General features: G+C 43.1%; 1 protein-coding gene across 7 annotated transcripts in view; it reads left to right on the top strand.

The window, feature by feature from the left end:
- The window catches only part of nf1a (neurofibromin 1a), a 306791-nt gene that overhangs the window by 19864 nt on the left and 272377 nt on the right, over positions 1-14550 (top strand). Inside the window, exon 1 of one of the 7 annotated variants that reach the window (XM_078422137.1) lies at positions 691-817. The exons of the other annotated variants lie outside the window; for them this stretch is intronic. The gene's annotated coding sequence lies outside the window, so the exon portion shown is untranslated. Of the gene's footprint in view, positions 1-690; positions 818-14550 lie in introns of those variants that run through there. 7 annotated transcript variants of the gene reach the window in all.

Below are 14550 nucleotides of genomic sequence, written 5' to 3'. Positions count from 1 at the left end.
ACTGTTAATATTTTAGTTCCAATGATCAGAAGTCTAACCAACTTAAACCCTTGCTCAAAAGACAACTCCAGAAATCAACCAAGTGAATCTTGACTGAACTGCCTCAAATACTTCTTTCCTTAAATAAGGAAAGCAAAACTACATATAGTTCTGCATGTGATTTCACTGATATGTAATAAGATTTTCCTTGGTTTATAGTTTATCTTCTTTGGGATAATGGCCAGTGTTCTATTTGCATTTATTGTATTTGCCTTGCTAACTATTTGTTGCATCTGCATGCCAAATTTGAGTTTCATGCACTGGGGCACCCAAATCTCTTTGCACTGTGGAATTCGATAGTTTTTCATTTAAATGGTAGTCCTAATTATTCCGATGAATGTCGATAACCAAATTTCTCCACATTTTACTTAATCTGCCAAAAGTTTGTACAAAGTGTTAATTGAAGTGCATAAAATGTATAGGAGTAAACCAGGTGAATTGGAAGGATAATTTTCCGTGGCAATGGTGCAATTAATTAGGCATTACAAGAGTTAAAATTTTAGGTAGGAGGGTAATTGCTGGTGGATGTCTGGAATTTGGTATGAAAGGGTGGAGGCCTCATATTTGGTAAAACTGTCTGAATAAGGAAGTCTCATAACCGGCATAGTTACAAGCCAAGAGCTTTGAAATTAGATTTTTTTTCACTGTAGGATGTTGATGTCTCCGGCATCTTGATGTCTCCGGCCCTTCCTTATTTCTCCTGGATTTCATGACGCCATTTCAGAGGACACTTAATTGCTGACTGCAAAGCTGGGTGAGGGCCATATATAGTCATTGGGTAAGGATAGCAGTTTTCCTTCCCTGAAGAATATTGGATAGGATTTTATAGCAATGCGGTATCTTTGTGGTTGTTATTGCAGATTTCACATTTCCATTCCAAATTTATTTAATTATTTGAATTTAAGTTTCACAATGTGATTTGAACTAGTGCCTCCCAGTCAATTGTTTTGAAGAAGGGTCTCGCCCCGAAACGTTACCCATTCCTTCTCTCCCGAGATGCTGCCTGACCTGCTGAGTTACTCCAGCATTTTGTGAATAAATACCTTCGATTTGTACCAGCATCTGCGGTTATTTTCTTATACAATTGTTTTAGTGTTTGGATATGTCATTTAACCACTGTGCTATTCAGAGAAGTCTCTGAAGCTGTTTCTTGAGTGTGGACAGGTTCAGGGAGATATATGGGTCAAACGAGGGAAAACAGGATGACCTTGGTCGGCATGGACAAGTTGGGCTGAAGGGCCTGTTTGTTGTTTGACTCTGTCTGCACGAAAGGGCCATGATCTCCACAATTGTGGATAGTTTTCAGTCGTCTGTAGAATGACAAGCCTCAGCAGAGCGTCCTTTTTTTGTTTAGTTTAGAGATACAGCGTGGAAGCAGGACCTTCAGCCCACCGGGTCCTCACCGACCAGCGATCCCCACACATTAACACTATCCTAAACCCACTGGGGACAAATGTTTACATTTACCAAGCCAATTAACGTACATTCCTGTGCGTCTTTGGAGTGTGGGAGGAAACCGAAGATCTCGGAGAAAACCCACGCTGGTCACGGGGAGAACGTACAAACTCCGTACAGACAGCACCCGGAGTCGGGATCGAACCCGGGTCTCCGGCACTGCATTCGCTGTAAGGCAGCAACTATACACCAGCGTCACCGTGACCGCCTTCTGATCTCTTCTGATAAGGCTCATTACTTTCAAAAAAGAGCGTTGAATGTCGACCTTTACACGTATCCTGGGAAATTTTGTTAAATTATTCGATGCTTGGCAGTTTTTCATGAGCACGTACTGTACTGATGTTTGGCATATAAAGGATAGCATCTTGGTTTTTGCTCAATGAGTCTGCTCCTAATGCAGTGGAACAGCCATGAAAGAGGTTTCTACCAGATTTGCTGGTTAACGGGGCTTGGCATGAACTGCCTGGCTATAAAGGTGCCCGCAGATTGATTGCCTTGAAATGCCAAGATGATCCAACAGTAGTTCTATTTCTTAAGCTTCCTGAGGAAATGTCCAGCACTTCATAAAATTACAGAAAGCTAAGGTATTAAATTTTGCTTCGCACACTGGTAATTGTGCAGCAACTGAGTAGAAAGGTGGCGTGCAATACACTGAACTGAAATATAATGGTGAGGACACTTGAGATACAGTTATTAAGCCCCTTTGGATGGCCCAAAGCTCATAATGAGGCAGTCAGTCTTTTATTTTTGCATTTTCTCTGCAAACAACATTGTTGAATTCAATTGTACATATTGTGCACGCATTTCCAAGTGGAATTATTTAAATATAAATTAATCTTATCTTGTATTGGAGGCCAAAGTTATAATACTTGGTGATATATCAACACGTTATTCTATAAAGTAGTTAATCATCCACAATAACATGCTGATTGTTGAAATAGTCTGGTGTGGGAGTGCTTCATGGTTACAGGGATATCCTTCTTCGAGTTGTTGTTTTGCACCTTGGTGTGTGGACTATGAACGAGATTACCCTTCTTGCTAGCAATGAATTACAGATTGGATGATTTGGTTTTCTTTTTGAATAAGCTGCCGCAGGGAGGAATGTTGGCAAGAAGGACTTGGAATTTCTTTTCATTGTGTGGGACGATGACGAGGTACCATTTCAGCCTATCTGAGTATGTAGATACCAGTGATTAACAACTGAAGTGAAAGATAGCACCTTTGCAGGCAGTGCTGTTTCACTCCTGTAAGACTAATGAATAAGAACACAAGTGCAAGCGAGAGTTTAGTGGGAAAAGGCCACTTAAGGGCTTGAATAACTCGGGGTCAGGCAGCATCTCTGGACAAATGGATAGGTGACGTTTTGGCCGGGACACTTCAGACCCAAAACACTATCTATCCATGTTCTCCAGAGATGCTGCCTGACCTGTTATGTTACTCCAGCACTTTGTGTCCTTTTGTGAAAACTAGCGTCTGCAGTTCCTTGTTTCTACTAAGAGTATAGTGAGGCTCTGTGCTATCTGCAATTTGGTCGATCCTGCTCCAAAAATATATCATCAGCTCTCTTATTCAATCCTGATAATGAGCAAAGCTCTTTAGTTTACAAATGCTTTCTTTTTGAAAAATAGTTTGAAGTTTAGTATTTCCTTTGCATATATATCCTTTAAATCAATGGGCAAATAATTTTGACTTAATATATTATCACCATGTCTATGCCTCATCCTGTTTGTGGTCCTGCTGATTATCCTCAATATTGTCAATTACTGGTCCAATCAGTCTTTAATTTTCATTACTGTGAAGACCTTAAATTATGAAATTACCTTTTAAAACTTTTTTTAAACCTTTTATTGCTCTTTTCAGATGCTCCTTAAAATCTACCTCTATGATCAAGTTTTTAGTCATCTGCCCTAATATCTCTTGATGTCGTTCAGTATCCACTTTTATTGACATTCCTGTGAAGTAACCTGCAATGTTAATTTGCTATGCTCACTGCTATTTGAATTTAAGCTATGGGAAGGGGTTTAGTTTGAAGCAAGATAAAAACACAACACTGGAAATAATTAGCAGGTCAGGGAGCATCTTGGGGAAGAGAAATTGAGCTATCATTTCAGGCTGCTGATCTTTCATCAGAAATGAATAAAGTTGGACATCAATCAAACTATGGATTGCAGAGATTGAGGAACAAAGGAGAGTGCAAAGGGTCTGAGAGAGTGTCACTGACTTGAAGCGCTAACCCTATAATTGTCTCCATAGAAGCTGCCTGACCTGAATATTGCTAATAGGTGGAAAATGCTGGAGTTACTCAGCGGGACAGGCAGCATCTCTGGAGAGAAGGAATGGGTGATGTTTCGGGTCGAGACCCTTCTTCAGACTATTCAGAATATTGCTAATATTTCAGATTTCCAACATCTGTATTTTCATAATTTTCTTTTTGAGGCATTGTGCCAATTTTATAATTTGTCTTGACTGAAATAGCATCATTACCCATTATGCTGGCCATTTGATCTTTCTTGAAGTATTAGAAAACCTGTAAGGCTGGTGCAATGATGTTCTGCATTGATTGTTCTGCCCCAGCTCAGAAGCTGAAATCACAATTTGTCCAACTCTTACAGAGCTAGAATAACTATGTTAAAGCATTGTTTCTCAACTCCGTCTGATCAACTCTTACTGCTATGACCCATGTGACAACCTGTGAATTTGTTTTTATGCTTGGAAAGTAAGTAGTGATGGAACACCTCGGCACGGTGGCGCAGCAGTAGAGTTGCTGCCTTACAGCGCCGTAGACTCGGGTTGAATCCTGACTCCAGGGGCTGTCTGTAAAGAGTTTGTATGTTCTCCCCGTGACCGCGTGTGTTTTCCCACGAGCTCCGGTTTCCTCCCACACCGGACAGGGCTGTAGGTTAATTAGCTTTGGTAAAGATTGTAAATTGTCCCTAGCGTGCAGGATAGAACTAGTGTACGGGGATTGCTGGTCGGTATGGACTCGGTGGGCCGAAGGGCCCGTTTCAGCGCTGCTTCTCTGAACTAAAAACTAAACTAAGAACACAGAGCATCAAGAAAGGCCTATTATGACATGAGTTTGGAATCGCTGTTTTAAGGTAAATTCTTATTCTGAAGCATTTCCCATAAGGTCATTACATGCTCAAGCTTAATTGATGGCTTGACATATTTGTCTGCTTTTTACATTCCCTCCTCTCAACAATTTCAAATGATTGATGCATGGGAGGAGTGTGTGTGATGTTATAGTGGTCGTAGTATCATTTAAAGTTCTTGTGTCCAGGATAAATTTTCAATTGGTTTTTGCATGAATCCAATTTTCTTAATGTTGTGCCAGCTAAATTGAGTTACAGGTCAGCTGTGATTAATATTAGGCAAGGCAGGTTTGGATTGTGGATAATCCTCCTGACTTGGTTTCACCCATCTTCCTCCTCGGTCCCTTTCCTGCCTCTCCAAAGAACCCACTGCAGGTTCACCACCAATGATTTTCCAGCAACTGGTGGCCCGGCGCTTCTTTTAATCCGGACAAAATTATGAGAGCGCCCTTGAAATCCCTTTGAAGTCCCCCCGAAAATGTGGCGCCGAGGCCGGGTGAAGCGGTGATCTCTAGCTCATCGGGAGTTCTGCGCTAATCGGCGGGTTGAATTTGCTGGCCGCAGCCAGGTTGGCTCTGGAACTCCGGCTCAGCCGGAGCAGGCAGGTCCATTCCCACAGCCGACTTTGCGGGTTGGTATCTCTGCCTCTCCCCGATCCCCCAAGGCCGTGACTTTAGCTGGTCTGACAAAATGGATGATACGGCAAAGCAAACCAAGGGTGCTGGAAAAACAGTGGTGGACTTGTATTTAATAGGTTTAATGGGTCATACCCTTTCAGCTTTCTTTCTCTTTTCTACACGGGTTCAATTAACTCGGCACAGATCAGGACAGAAGGACATATGGAATATTCCCTAAACTGTGTGTTGAAGGCAATTATTGGGAGACTGAGTCCCTTTGGAGGAGCGAGCTTCCAACTTCTGATTTAAGAAAAAATCCCGAGAAGGACCATGGGTTACATTCTTTCTTATGAGGGCAGATTTAAATCGAAGCAAATTCTCTTCTCTGCACCGCTTTGCTTTAACCTAGATTTGCTTCCTGCCACCAAGTAGTTTTCTGAAAAGTCACTTTCAGGAAACGCACATTTTGCTTCTCTTAACCCTGCAGGTGGAACATGGATAATCTTGGAAAAAGAGTGAAAGGAATTGTAAAGCTTTACAAGTTAGGATGGGGAATACAGCTTTCAATCAGCAGAAGTGGTTGGTTCTTAATCTTCGGAGGCAAAAGCATCACATTAGCCGTCAAAGGGTTAATCTAATGAGTATTTCTGCACTATTTTCAACTTGTAATTCAGTCAATCAGTTTCAGTTGAGAGTCTTCTCTGGTCCGATCCTTAGCAGTTCATACAACTAGTTCTGGCTTTTTGCATAAGGGAAATGGTTGGACTATGACCTTTAAGGAATTCACTGTATGCAAGCAAAACAATGTGTCCACTGTTTTGTGAGCAGGATTTTTTAACATCAGTTTTAACAAGTTGTATGCTGTGTGTGTGAGTCTCCTGTACCCTTCTGAAAAGCCTGTTGAAATCTGGCCTGGAAAATGAGTAGAGTCATGGCGTAGAAAAGAGTGAATTGTATTTGGAGGTCAAAGCTGCATTTGATTCACTTCACTGCTCTGCAGTTAACTGTACAGATGGTAAATAAGTTCACTGCAGTGCATTTTAGATTGTGGTTATTTAAGATATTGGAGTATTTTGTTTTTGGTTTAAAAAAAAACTTGTAACACTATCAGATTAAGGGTCAAACTAGTTCTTGGTCATTTGTGTTATTTTATAGTTGGTAAACTAAATGGAATGAAATTGATCTTCAGCTTTAGATTTGCAGGTTTTATTTAAAAAAATAACAATGATGATTATGGGAGTGCTTTTCATTTTTGTTGCTTTGTTTCAACATTAAAAGCTGTATTAACTACACTTCATTTTTTTTCCAGTCACAGCAAGAGTGGCTTGAGTTTTCCTTTTAAGCTGTACTTGTATCATAAAACTACATGGCATGAAAACGGGCTCTTTGGCCCAGTTTGTCCATGTTGACAAAGTTGGCACTCTAGACGGGTCACATTTGTCTGCTGGGAGACTCCAAACATTCGGGGTGATGAGAGTTTTTTTTTGCATTCTTAAGTCATAGTTTAGGGAAACAGCCTGGAAACAGGCCCTTCAGCCCACTGAGTCCACACTGACTTGCTCACTAGTTCTATGTTACCCTACTTTCTCAACCACTCCCGACACAGTAGGGACAATTTACAGAGGCCGATTAACCAACAAACGTGCACATCTTTGGAATGTGGGAGGAAACCAGAGCACTCAGATGACATCGATGCGGTCACAGGTAGAGCGTGCAAACTCCGCACAGGCAGGTAGGAATTAAAGCTGGGTTTCTGGCCCTGTGAGGCAGCAGCTCTACCAATTGTGCAAATGTACCGACCTTCTGCTTTGTAGGTGGTAGAAAGACTTTGGGAAGTGGGGTAGGAAGTTGCCGACCTTGGAACACTTCATCTCAGATTGATTAACCTCGAGTTTGAGGTGGTCACTGCCTGGAAAACATGGGTTGAATATTGCTTATCCAGTCTGACATTTGTCTTGGTCTTGAAGTAATCTACACCTGCCTATAACACTCTGTGGGGAGGTGAGAACTGAATTGAAAAATGCAATAATGAATGAATATGCATGCCATGGAAGAAAGAGGATTCAAGTAACTGAAGGTGGTTGGGCCGAGGGCAGTGCCCCAAGAAACTGGCTGAAATTATTAGCCTCAAAATCTCTCGTGCCTTTCTAATTGGGTAAGACCCAAGACAATAGAGTTTCCTCTGTCTCCCAGTAGATACAATTTTGTTAAATCTCTTCAATCCCACAATTGACCTCCATATATCACCCAAGCCAACTCCAAAGTGATGCTCTACAATTTATAATCTTACTAAGCCTAGTTTTGTATTATCTCACTTTCACATCTACACAGTCGGGGCAATTTACAGAAGCTTAACTGACAAACCCACACATCCTTAGAATGTGGGAGGAAACCGAAGTACCCAGAGAAATTCCATGCAGTCACAGGGAGAATGGACAAATTCTGCACATACAGCTCCAGTAGTCAGGGTCGAAACCAGGTCTCTGGCCCTGTGAGGCTGCAGCTCTAATGCTGTGCCACTGTTCCGATTTAGGAACTAAACAAGAAACCTTGGATTTATCAGGAGATTCACTCACTGCTAAAGTCCAGATCCAAGGCCTCAAAGGCAGATGGCTCGCCTGCATAAGGAGGTCAAGTTTGAAGTCTGCAAAACTATCTGGGATGCCAAAGAGAGGATTCCAGCTTAATTTAAACAAGTGGATGCTGGGCAACTCTGGCAGAGCCTGAATACCATCATAGAACATACGCTGAGATTGATGGCAATCACAGGCAAGGATGGGTGTCCAGATGAGCTCAAGGCCTTTTAAGCCCATGTTGGACAGTTAAACAAAGTTCCACCAAGGCGTGTGTGTGTGTGTCCCCATCCCCTGCTGGTTCTGTCCCATACATCTACTTTATTTCAAGTCTACTTTATTTCAAGAAAGTAGACTTGACTTGACTTGACACCGTCCACGGACTCCATCTCAGCTGGCCACTTTCCAAGAGTTTACCCTTGCGAAAGCAGATCTGACTTCTGCCACAGATGTATGGGACAGAACCAGCAGGGGACGGGGACACACACACGCCTTGGTGGAACTTTGTTTAACTCTGAAATTTTGTCTGAAATTATGTGCCAATATACTGTCCACAGTCTTCTCTGACATCTGGAAGACAATCGTGTGCAATGGTGTCAGGACAACAACTTAACCCTTAATGTCATGCAAGGAGTTGAGCACAATCCTGTCCTCATCAATGGAGCAGTTGTAGAGAAGGATGTCAGTTTCAGGTTTGTGGACCTATCCTGGGCTGCACTAGCGATGTGGTCATCAAGAATGTGCATCAACTTTATTACTTTCTCGGACGGCTGAAAAGACCCGATGTGTTGACTGGGATTCCCTTGAACTTCCACAAATGCGCTAAAGAAAGTATTCTGATACCTGCTTTAGCAACCGCTCTGCTTTTGCCCCCTGCAGACAGTGAACACAGCCCAGTATCATTACAGGCTCATCACTTCCATCCTGTCACCTTCACTGTGCATTGTATTGGAAAGGCTGGCAGTATCATTGAGCATGCCTCGCCATTTTGTTTTCTCTTTTTCACCTTCGTGGTGAAGATACAGGAGCTTGAAAGCTCAGACATCCATCCAGCCTTAAGAACAGCTCCTTCCTTCCTTACTGTCGTCCATCTCCTGAAACCGACCACATCTTTCGAACCCCCTTCCTGGAAAGCTGTCACATACTCTTATTATCAACTTATTTTGGTTATTCTATTATTGTACTTAAATATTTTTTGCACCGCTTTCTATTGCACTGCAATCTTGCACCATTCTGCTGCTTTCCCCTTTTATTTATTGATGGATTTATCATTTACTGTATGCATACTGTTTATGCTGTGAGCTTCATGAGAGCAGGGAATTTCATTGCAGCCTGGTGTTAATCTGCACTTGTATCTCAATTAATCTGAATCTGAATGCTGTCTTGATGTCAAGGAGATTGATTTGTATCTGGGAATCAGCTCAGATTACCATGAAGTCTGGAACTGAATGAACTCTGGCAAAATCCAAAATGAACATCGGTGAGCAACCTATTGGTTATTTTGCGCTGCTTGGTGATGCTTGACAATTACATCCTCATGTGCAGGAAGGAACTGCAGATGCTGGTTTAAACCGAAGATAGACACAAAAAGCTGGAGTAACTCAGTGGGGTCGGCAACATCTCTGGAGAAAGGGAATAGGTGAAGTTTTGGATCGAGACCCTTCTTCAGACTGAGAGTTAGGGGAGAGGGAAACGAGAGATATATATGATGATATAGAGAGATATAGGACAAATTAATGAAAGATATGCAAAAAAGTAACCATGATCAAGGAAAAGGTCCATGGTTGGCTGTAGGCTAGGTGGGCTACACCTTCATGACTTGTTTGTGGACTAATTGCATGGTAACAGGCTGGGCTTGATCGTTCATATTTATTGCAGAGAACTCCATTGTCATGGCTATACTGAATGGGGTTCACTCAAGGCCATGACTGGTTTGGAGCTCAACTTTAGTTGAGTTACTATTGCATCTGATAGCCATTGCTGTTTCATGCTATTGCATGGAATGAACATGGATTTTCTTACAAAGGATCTAAGGAATTGTCTGACGTAGATCACCCATTTGTCAGTTCTAGCAAGCATCATTGAGATTTCTATATTGTTTGCATTTCCACATCTGGTTACTACGTGGAAGATTATTTTTGTCTATCAGGTCCTATCCTGGCACACAGCAATCTGAATCCCTGCACTAAATGTAATCTAATTTCCCATATTCCAGTCAACTGGCCCCAATTGCTTGCCTATACAAGTAGACTTTAGACATGCAGCGTGGAAACAGGCCCTTCTGCCCACCAAGTCCATGCCAACCAGCAATCACCCCGTGCACTAATAATATCCTACACACTGGGGACAATTTTACAACTTACCGAAGCCCATTAACTGACAACCTTGTACGCCTTTGGAGTGTGGGAGGAATCTGGAGAAATCCCACACGGTCATAGGGGGAACGTACAAACACCATACAGACAGCACCCATTGTCAGGATCAAACCTGTGTCGATGGCACTGTAAGGCATATGTTTCATATGGATGTGTTGGAGTGCTTATGCCATTGGCACAAATAATTCTGGCATTTGTTTTCAGTATTCGCAATGGCAGGGGGGGAAAGCTGATCTTTATCATCTGTAGCGGAGAATAATCTGGGTTATAGAAAGGTAGCCATGCAAGCTTTAGTGTTTGCAAATAGAGGTAACTATTGGTCATTGAAAAATAAATATCTGAAGAATCTCAAATGTCTATTTTACTCAAAGATTTGAGTTTTCTTTATGGATTTAGTGGGGGAGGGGGGAAGAAACTGGGTGGCATCTAATGAAATGTTTTTTATTGTTTTATCTTTTTGTTTTGTACAAGTAGTTTTATCTCTCACATAATGTGCCATAATGTGAATACTATCACATGATTAGTGATTTTAAGGGAGCGTTAAGCCTTGTGCAGTGAGGCAGATAAAACATGTTGACTTGCACAACTCCTCCTTTGCCAGTACTCTGGCAAGTATGGAATGGACTTCCACATTGCTAATAATTGTTTGTCTTTGCTTGAGGGTTTGAAACCTAGTGACTGAAGTGGTGACATAGTGGTGCAAGGTAGTAAAAATGTGACGTCACAGTGCCAGAGGTCCCCGGTTCAATCTGATCTCGGTGCAGTTTGCATATTCTCCTTGTGACCAAGGAAAGACACAAAATGCTGGAGTAATAGACAATAGACAATAGGTGCAGGAGGAGGCCATTCGGCCCTTTGAGCCAGCACCGCCATTCAATGTGATCATGACTGATCATTCTCAGTCAGTACCCCGTTCATGCCTTCTCCCCATACCCCCTGACTCTGCTATCCTTAAGAGCTCTATCTAGCTCTCTCTTGAATGCATTCAGAGAATTGGCCTCCACTGCCTTCTGAGGCAGAGAATTCCACAGATTCACAACTCTCTGACTGAAAAAGTTTTTCCTCATCTCAGTTCTAAATGGCCTACCCCTTATTCTTAAACTGTGGCCCCTTGTTCTGGACTCCCCCAACATTGGGAACATGTTTCCTGCCTCTAACGTGTCCAACCCCTTAATAATCTTATACGTTTCGATAAGATCTGTCATCCTTTTAAATTCTAGTGTATACAAGCCTAGTCGCTCTAGTCTTTCAACATATGACAATCCCGCCATTCCGGGAATTAACCTAGTAAACCTACGCTGCACGCCCTCAATAGCAAGAATATCCTTCCTCAAATTTGGAGACGAAAACTGCACACAGTACTCCAGGTGCGGTCTTACTAGGGCCCTGTACAACTCAGCGGGTCAGGCAGCATCCCTCGAGAACATGGGTCCCGACCCAAAACATCACCTATCCATGTTCTCCAGGGTTGCTGCCTGACCCGCTAAGCTACTCAAGCATTTTGTGTCTTTTGGTAAACCAGCATTTTGGTAAACCAGCATCTGCAGTTCTTTGTTTCTCCTTGTGACCATGTAGGTTTACTGTAGGCACTCTGGCCTTCAATATCTGAAGATGTGTGGGTGGGTAGATTAATTGGCCACTGTAAATTTCCCCTAGAATGTAGAGGAGTTGATGAGAATGTGGGGAGAATTTTGAAAAAATGAATGAATGTAGGCGTGCAAATGACTGATGGTTGGCATAGACCCGGTGTGCCAAAGTGATGGTTGTTGTGCTCCGTCTCTGTGACTCTAACTGTGACTTGTTGTGGAAAATAGGAGCCTGTTAATGTCGACACAAGGAACTGCAGATGTTGGTTTACAAAAAAAGCGATGGTGTAACTCAGAGGTTCAGACAGCATCAATGGAGAACATGGACAAATTACGTTTCATGTCGGGACCCTCCATGTTCTCCAGAAATGCTGCATGTACAAATTGGAGGAACAGCACCTCGTATTTCGCTTGGGTAGTTTATACCCCAGCGGTATGAACATTGACCTCTAACTTCAGGTAGTCCCTGCTTTCCCTCTCTATCCCCTCCCCCTTCCCAGTTCTCCCACTAGTCTTCCTGTCTCCTACTACATCCTATCTTTGGCTGGCCCCCTCCCCTGACATCAGTCTGAAGAGGGGTCTCGACCCAAAACGTCACCCATTCCTTCTCTCCTGAGATGCTGCCTGACCCGCTGAGTCACTCCAGCCTTTTGTGTCTACCTTCGATTTAAACTAGTATCTGCAGTTTTTTTTCCCTACGCTGAGTTACTCCAGTACTTAGTGCCTGCGTTTTCTTTGGGAGCCTGTTAATGGCAGAGCATCAACTCACTATGTTGGTTTTGGCTAGTTAAAGACAGTGCAGGATTATTTTAAATGATTAATTGCAAGCCAGAGTAATGAAAGGCCATCTCTTTAAGCTTTTCTTCCTGTCTAGATGCTTGTTGAGATTATAATTGCATATTGGAACCTCTTTCTTAAATCACTATTTAACTCTTGTTTACAAATTGTACACATAATTGAATGAATTTGTATCCCTATGTTGCTTCCCTTATTTCTTTGCATTCATGTCAGGTCTTTCCAATGATGTAAACTTGAATTCAGGTTTTTTCATTGCACCATATGCATTACAGAAAAGTTACATGTTCCAAAGTAGACCAGAAAAAATATTGGATTGAGTTTAAATACCAGCTTGTGAGAATTGGTCACAATTTAGCTTTCATTGAGTCACATAGCACGGAAGCAGGCTCTTTGGCCAAACCCATCCATGCCGACCAAGATATCCCACCTACGCTATTCGCACCTGCCTGTGTTTGGCACATGTCCCTCAACCTTTCCTGTCCTGTACCTGTCCAAGTGTCTTTCAAATGTTGTTATAGTACCTGCGTCAACTGCCTCCTCTGGTAGCTGTCGAGTCAAAACATGGCAAGACGTATTCATGTTGATCAGGGTGACACTTCAGTACAACCAGTGGCAGTGTTTTGGTGGGGGTTCACTTTGGATGAGTTTTTACCTACTTATTGCGCAATGCAGATAAGGATTCCAAAATTACCCCAAAGACTCTGGATGCAATCGCACCAAGGCTTCATGCGATAATGACCGAAGACCAGTCAGGGTTTATTGCATTGGCAAATATTTCCTCTCTGTGGCTATTCAAAACAGATAATATCTTTTAATTTGTTTCCATATAAGCTGTTTGCTGTGTTCCCCTTATGTGCAAACATATGTATAAGAAAATAACTGCAGATGCTGGTACAAATCGATTTATTCACAAAATGCTGGAGTAACTCAGCAGGTCAGGCAGCATCTCGGGAGAGAAGGAATGGGTGACGTTTCGGGTCGAGACCCTTCTTCAGACTGATGTCGGGGGTGGGACAAAGGAAGGATATAGGTGGAGACAGGAAGATAGAGGGAGATCTGGGAAGGAGGAGGGGAAGGGAGGGACAGAGGAGCTATCTGAAGTTGGAGAAGTCGATGTTCATACCACCGGGCCGCAAACTGCCCAGGCGAAATATGAGGTGCTGCTCCTCCAATTTCCGGCGGGCCTCACAATGGCACTGGAGGAGGCCCATGACAGAGATGTCAGACTGGGAATGGGAGGGGGAGTTAAAGTGCTGGGCCACCGGGAGATCAGTTGCATTAATGCGGACCGAGCGCAGGTGTTCAGCGAAGCGATCGCCAAGCCTGCGCTTGGTTTCGCCGATATAAATAAGTTGACATCTAGAGCAGCGGATGCAATAGATGAGGTTGGAGGAGGTGCAGGTGAACCTCTGTCTCACCTGGAAAGACTGTTTGGGTCCTTTGATGGAGTTGAGGGGGGAGGTAAAGGGACAGGTGTTGCATCTCGTGCGGTTGCAAGGGAAAGTGCCCGGGGTTGGGGTGGTTTTGGTAGGAAGGGACGAGTGGACCAGGGAGTTGCGGAGGGAACGGTCTCTGCGGAACGCAAAGAGGGGAGGGGATGGGAAGATATGGCCAGTGGTGGGGTCCTGTTGTAGGTGACGGAAATGTTGGTGGATGATATGTTGGATCCGCTGGCTGGTGGGGTGGAAGGTGAGAACGAGGGGGATCCTGTCCTTGTTGCGTGTGGGGGGAGGGGGAGCAAGAGCGGAGCTGCGGGATGTAGAAGAGACCCTAGTGAGAGCCTCATCTATAATGGAGGAGGGGAAGCCCCATTTTCTGAACATGGCTGTTATCCATTTGCCGCCAGGAGCATTTTTACATGCATCTTTTAAACTGCCCTACAATATAATAATGAAAACTGTTGGATTTGCAACCTTCATACTAAAATATGGATGTAGTTTTATGATCCGTTTATAGAGGCTACCAAAATTAGCTGTTATGCCCCATGAATTATATGGCATATGTCTCCATTCGTT

Source organism: Rhinoraja longicauda, chromosome 26 (genome assembly GCF_053455715.1).
Source record: "Rhinoraja longicauda isolate Sanriku21f chromosome 26, sRhiLon1.1, whole genome shotgun sequence".
NCBI lineage: Eukaryota > Metazoa > Chordata > Chondrichthyes > Rajiformes > Arhynchobatidae > Rhinoraja > Rhinoraja longicauda.
This window is presented reverse-complemented; position numbering and strand designations above follow the sequence as displayed.